This window comes from Marmota marmota, unplaced genomic scaffold (assembly GCF_001458135.2).
Source record: "Marmota marmota marmota unplaced genomic scaffold, marMar, whole genome shotgun sequence".
NCBI classification, from domain to species: Eukaryota; Metazoa; Chordata; class Mammalia; order Rodentia; family Sciuridae; genus Marmota; species Marmota marmota.
This window is the reverse complement of record NW_026000016.1, coordinates 45,786,715-45,792,714: the sequence shown is the minus strand read 5'-3', so window position 1 is coordinate 45,792,714 and position 6,000 is coordinate 45,786,715. Positions and strand designations below refer to the sequence as shown.

Here is a 6,000-nt window from a genome sequence, read left to right as displayed (position 1 = left end):
TAGCGCCCACCCTGGAGGGCCCCACCCGTCGCGTCGGCCTCGGGATCGCGCTTCCCCAGGACTCGAGGCTCGGCGCCCCTCCCCAAGCCCACCTGGGCGCACCATGTCTTACCAATCTGCCCGCGCCCAGCGTCTCCCTTCCTCCATCCAGCTCCTGAGGCCTCGAACGCAAGTTTCCAGCCAGTGCCCACTACTGACTACGCCTGTCCTGCCCCCCACTGATCTGCCGCTGTCCTGCCTCCAGTCCATCAGTCCCCAAATGTCTCCCCACTTTCCTCTTCCCCAACTCCCTTCCTATTTGGTTCATCTTGTAGGAAGACTAGATCCAACCAAGGTCTAGGTCCGCACTCCCTGCCCATCAAGAAGTCCTAGCTGACCTCTAGCCTCACTCCCTCATGCTGCAGTTGGACTGAACAACTGTCTGCCTTGCCTTATACTGTAGTAGTTGTGGTTCTGATGTCAGACTGCCAGAGTTTGTATCTTGGCCCTAACACTTGACAGTGGTTTGATGTTGGGCTTTCACTTTGTACCTCAGTTTCTACATCTAAGAATCGCCCTGTTATTAACCCTCCTAAGGGCATAGTGAGATTTAAGTGGGATAGGAGAATCCACGTGTGTAGGGAGTATTAGTTTTGCCCACAGGATGGCACATGTCAGTCAGCACACACCCCCCCACACACTTGCATTCACTCCCAGAGGCCCCCAGCCTGGAGAAGCAGCTCTGCAAGGTTAGGAAACAGATGGGTTGGGGCTTCTGAGGGAGGGGAGGGCGTTTTGGGTCAACCCTGCCCTTAGGAGGCACCAGCTGCTGCTTCTCTCTGGTGCCTCCAAGTGATGCCACCTGCCTCGCCCCTGATCTTCTCATCCTTTGATCTTCTGATCTCTGGCCAGGGTCTCCCAGCCAAAGGCATTACTGTGTCCCAGCCTCTCCAAGGAAAGGCAAAGGGCTGGGCTCCTTCCCCTGGCCCAGCTCCTTCCCCACCCCTGCTATGTGTGTGCAGCTGAGACTACCACACAGGCCCTGGGACAAGGTAACAACCTGGCCCCTTCTGGAGAAGAGCAGAGGCCACAAGGTAGAGCTGGCCAGCCGCTGCTGGAAAGGTGTCTTTGGCCAGCTTCCTTGTTCTCCGTGAGCTTGTGTGCAGGAGATGGGTGCCCTGGGTGTAAAAGAGAAGCAGGAAGAAATATTTCCTTCCCTCGGGAAACCTCAGTCTGAGGAGAGATTCAGAACCACAGACTCTGAAGGACAGAGCCTTGGACACTAGAGCTGGAGGACTCTCAAGGACCTGAGGGTCAGGAGACAGTCAAGGAGGGCTTCCTGGAGGGAGCTTGGCCTGAACTGGCCAAGGGGGACATGATGAGCCACAAGAAAATGGCCTGACTAAAGCCAGGCAAACTTGCAATCCCAGTGACTAGGGAGGCTGAGGCAAAAGAATTGCAAGTTCAAGGTCAGTCTCAGCAACTTAGCCAGACCCTGTCTCAAAATCAGATAAAAGGGGCTGGAGACGGAGCTGAGTGGCAGTGGTGCTTGCCTGGCATGCACAAGGCCCTGGGTTCCATCCCAGTACCACAAAGAAAAGAGCTGAGTGACAGCTTTGCAGGGTGGGGAGAAGGGATGAGGTGCTCAGGATGACAGCTAGGGGTGGTTTGGCAGGATGGATGGCAGCTCCTCAAAAAAATACATCTAGCTCTTAATTCCTGGAACCTGTCACTATGACTTGACTTGGAAAAAGGTCTTTGCAGGTGTAGTTCAGTGGAAGCCTGAGATCATCGTGGATCCTCCAGGTGGGCTCTGGATCCAGAGGCAAGTGCCTTGTGAGAGACATCCAGAGGTCACACACAAAGAAGATGAAGCAGAGATGGGAGTGATGTGGCCACAAGCCAAGGGCACCAGAAACTCCAGGAGCTTGCAGTGGATTCTCCCCCAGAGCCACAGGGATACAGCCCTGTTTACACCTTGATTTGGAGTTCCTGGGCCCAAGAACTGTGATAGAATAAATTCATCTAGTTTTCAATTAGCCAGTTTATGGTCCTATGTCACAGTAGCACCTGGGAATTAACACAGGTAAGCAGGAGCAGTCAGAGGGGTCTCAATGTGTTGCTGTTCCTTGAACCCCTCTTCTCCCTGTGGGCTCCTGCTGCCCCCTCCCTCTGTCCCCCTGCCACCCCTGTCCTCAGAGCAAGCCAGTGACTCATCCCACACTTCTCCACCTAGGCCAGTCATGCTCACCTCTTGAGATTCTCTGTATCTACTCTGACTCAGAAATTCCATTCCTGGGCATTTAACCAATAGAAATGCACTCACGTGCTCACCCAGCAACCATACGGGACTGCTCATAGCCGCGCTCCTTGTAACACCCCCAACTGGGAAGTGTCTAGCGCTCAACCACAGTAGAATGGACATATTGTATAGTAGTCACCCCCAGCGGACAAACTGCCAAGAAGCAACCATGTGGGTGGATCCTCAAACACAGGAAAAGAAGCCAGATACAACTTTACATAAAGTTCAAAACGCTGGAAAAACTTTCTATGTTATTAGAAATTATGATGGTGGTGTGGTGCACCCTGTGATCCCAGAGACTCGAGAGGCTGAGACAGGAGGATTGCAGGTTCGAGGCTAGCCTGGGCAACTTAGCAAGGCCTTGTCTCAAAATAAAAAGGGCTGGGGATGTAGCTCAGGGGTAGAGCATCCCTGCATTCAATCCCCAGTACCAAAAACAAACAAAACAAAAAACACATTTTAAAAAAGAAAAAACATGGTGTTTATCCTCTCGGGGGATGGATGGTTATAGGATGGAGGACTTCTGCTAAACTAATGATATTCTATTTCCTGGTCTGGGTACTGCTCATACAGGGGTATTTGCCTGTGAAAACTTATCAAGCTATCCTTTTGTGCATGTTTTCTGTTATATTGTACTTTCTTTTTTTTTTTTTGAATCTCAGGCTGCCGTGTCCCCCTCTGGATGCCATGGTATCTTGTGGACCCTTCTCAGCTGTTGCTTCATTGAGTTGAAATTAGATTTTTATTTCTGTGTATCATTTTCATCTTACGCTTCCATATATCCATGTCACCTTTCACAGATTCTGGCACATAATAGATGCTTAATAAACACCTAAGATTTGCTAGCAGGGCTGGGTGAGGTGGCACATGCCTGTAATCCCAATGACTCGGAAAGCTGGGGAAGGAGGATCACATGTTCAAGGCCAGCTGGGGCAAGTTAGCAAGATCCTGTCTCAAAACAAAAATATAAAAGGGCTGGGGTGCAGCTCAGTGGAGAAACACTCCTGATTTCAATCCCCAATACTGGGGAAAACAAAAAAATGTGCTGGCCTGACCAAGGACATTGGGATTCCCAGACTTTCCTCCCAGGGCTTCCTGGCCATCAGATTCAGCTCCCTGGATCTTCACAGGATGCCACAGTGAGGCGCGTTCTTCCCCACTGATGCCCTGTCCATCCTGTGTGTCCCCCAAGTGCCCCCATCAGCCTAGGCATGCCTCCCACCTAGGGCTTAATGCCCAGGTGACAACTCCCTGGCCTGCCAGCCTGTGATCTGTCTTAACACAGAGCTCATCTTGGGCCTTCGGAACCTAGGCAAGTGTCAGCTACACCACAGGGATTCAAGAACCCACCTCAAGTCCCCAGAGCACTCGCCCATCCCGGTCTGGGGCGGGCACATTCCTATGTTCATCTTAGTGTGTTTGGAACTGGATGGAAGTTTTCAAAAGACATTTTCTTTCTTTAAGAAAATAAAGAGAATGAACAGGAAAAGCAGAAGCCTCTCAGTGAAAGGGTTTCTAGAACAGATGTCTCACTCTAATGAAACCCAAGCCTGGTCAGGAGCCTGCCTGGCAACTGCAGAGGCTCCCCATTGAGGCTCAGTCCTCACTGCAGCCGGCTGGGTTGGCTCCTGGAACCAGGTTAGTGCCACTACCAGGTCTGGAAAGTGTTCCCTCCCTCCCAGCCCTCTCTCTGAGGAAAGCCCATCAACTCCAGCCTGAGTTGGTCTCTGCCCTATCCCTCCTGGCCCCTGGCTGTTCACTGTTCATTCATCTGTTCATTCACTCATTCATCTCTTCATTCGCATATTCTACTGATATTTTTGAGCACCCACGTGACAGGGGCTTGGACCAGCACTGAGAATACCTGGGGACATGGATGGCCAGGTGGGGCTCCCAGCCTAGTCTGAGACACAGACAGGTGAACAGGAGGTAGAACGCAAGCAGATGGGCCCTGGGGCAGCACAAGCTCAGAGGGGAGCCCTCTCCTAGAGTTGAGGGTCAGGGAAGGTTTTCTGGAGGAAGAGACATCTCAGGCAGCCACTTGCATTCTGAATGAGGCTGATGCTTCCCTGGCTGCCTCCAAAGACTCCCACCAAACCTAGAGACTTCTTTCTTCACCACATTCTTGCTGGAAATCGACAGTGACATCTGTGGGGCTCTTTCTTACATCCCTGGATGGAAACCAGTGGTACACTACCTAGGTGCAAATTAGGTAAAGCCAGTTCTCTGGGAGGTGGAATGGGGGCAGCTGAGCAGAAACTCAGCTGATGATGTGACTTATTCCAATGTTGGAGCCCAGGTGAGTGTCAGCTACACCAGTTTGCTGGGCAACCTCAAGTGCAAATTCTGACTGTGTCATTCTGGAGCTAGGCCTGAGCTCCTGCACTCCCAGCATTCTCCCCGATGCTGCCGCTACTGCTACTGCTGGCTGTGAACTGTACTGTGAGTAAAAAGGCTTTAGAAATGTCCAGAAGACTAGGGGGAATCTTTAAGCAATACTTCATAAATATTTTTTCAATCATTTTTCCTTTTTTTCTGTGCTGGGGATTGAACTTAGGAGTGCTCTACCACTGAGCTACGTCCCAGCTCTTTTGTTTTCATTTTGAAAAAAGGTCTTGCTAAGTTGCCCAGGCTGATCTTGAACTTGCAATCCTCCTGTCTCAGCCTCTGGAGTCACTAGGATTATGAATTTGTGCCACCATGCCTGGCTCAATTGCTAAGTATTGACCAGACTGACCCAGAGAGGTGCTGCTTGTGGTCTGGCCTAGAGTGCCTGGCCAAGGTTGAAACCCTGCCCCTGTTCCACTATCCTCTTCTGCCCATGTGGTAGGGCCTTGCAAACAAGAGGCACTTTTCTCTAATTCTCACAAAGGCCATGCCAGGCTAACTGTAACCCAGAGCACTGCAAGGCAGGGAGACTGCAGGAGAACCTGATTCCCAGGGGGAGGTGCACTGAGCCTTCAGCCTCCTCTGCAACAGGCAGGCCCTGGAGATCCCTGGAGGCCGCATGTATGGCATCTCCAAGGTGGTTTCTACAGTCCCAGCTGCCTTCCTCATGGAGAAAGTAAAACGAAACCCAATCCAACCTACTAGTTCCTAGGGAGCTAAAAAGGCAGGGCTGGCTACTGGCTCTCTCCTCTTTAACCAAAGCAAGAGGGAAATAGGGGACATCACAGCAAGAAGAGGAGGGATTCTAGGAAGAACTTTATAGAATAATATTCCTAAGAAGTCAAACACTAAAACAAGTTGTGGGGTGTTGAATTACTCCATCTGCTCATCTGGGGGTTCCAGGCCAGGTAAGGGCAAGGGGCCAGAACAAGACATCAGGAAGGCTCCTCTGGACAAGCTTGTGAGCTTCCAAACCCTCCTCTCTTGCTACACTCTACTTGCTCTCTGGCCCCCTGCAGGCTCCAAGGCCAAGCATCCATCAGCACTGGGCATAGTAGGGTTCCAGCAATTGGCCCAGGTAATTCCTGACCCCAAGCCCTACCCTCAGTGTGTGCCCTGAACTCCAAAGCATGGTGCCTTTGCACCATTGTGATAGCTGCGACAGAGAGGCTAATCCTTTCTGGCAGGTGGAGGCAGGGCAGGCGGGGGACCGGGGTGGCACTCTGGGCTTCTACATTCAGAGCAGGGGAGCAGGCAAGGAGGCAAGGGATGGTGTGGCGTCGGCTGGCGGGGCAGTGGGCATTCCTCTTTCCGCTGGCTGCCCATAGTTA

General features: G+C 51.8%; 1 protein-coding gene across 4 annotated transcripts in view; it reads right to left on the bottom strand.

Annotated features, from left to right (window-relative positions):
• Nucleotides 1–6,000, bottom strand: part of Lgr6 (leucine rich repeat containing G protein-coupled receptor 6) — a 117,394-nt gene that overhangs the window by 98,732 nt on the left and 12,662 nt on the right. Inside the window, exon 1 of one of the 4 annotated variants that reach the window (XM_048809693.1) lies at nucleotides 113–1,468. The exons of the other annotated variants lie outside the window; for them this stretch is intronic. The gene's annotated coding sequence lies outside the window, so the exon portion shown is untranslated. Of the gene's footprint in view, nucleotides 1–112; nucleotides 1,469–6,000 lie in introns of those variants that run through there. 4 annotated transcript variants of the gene reach the window in all.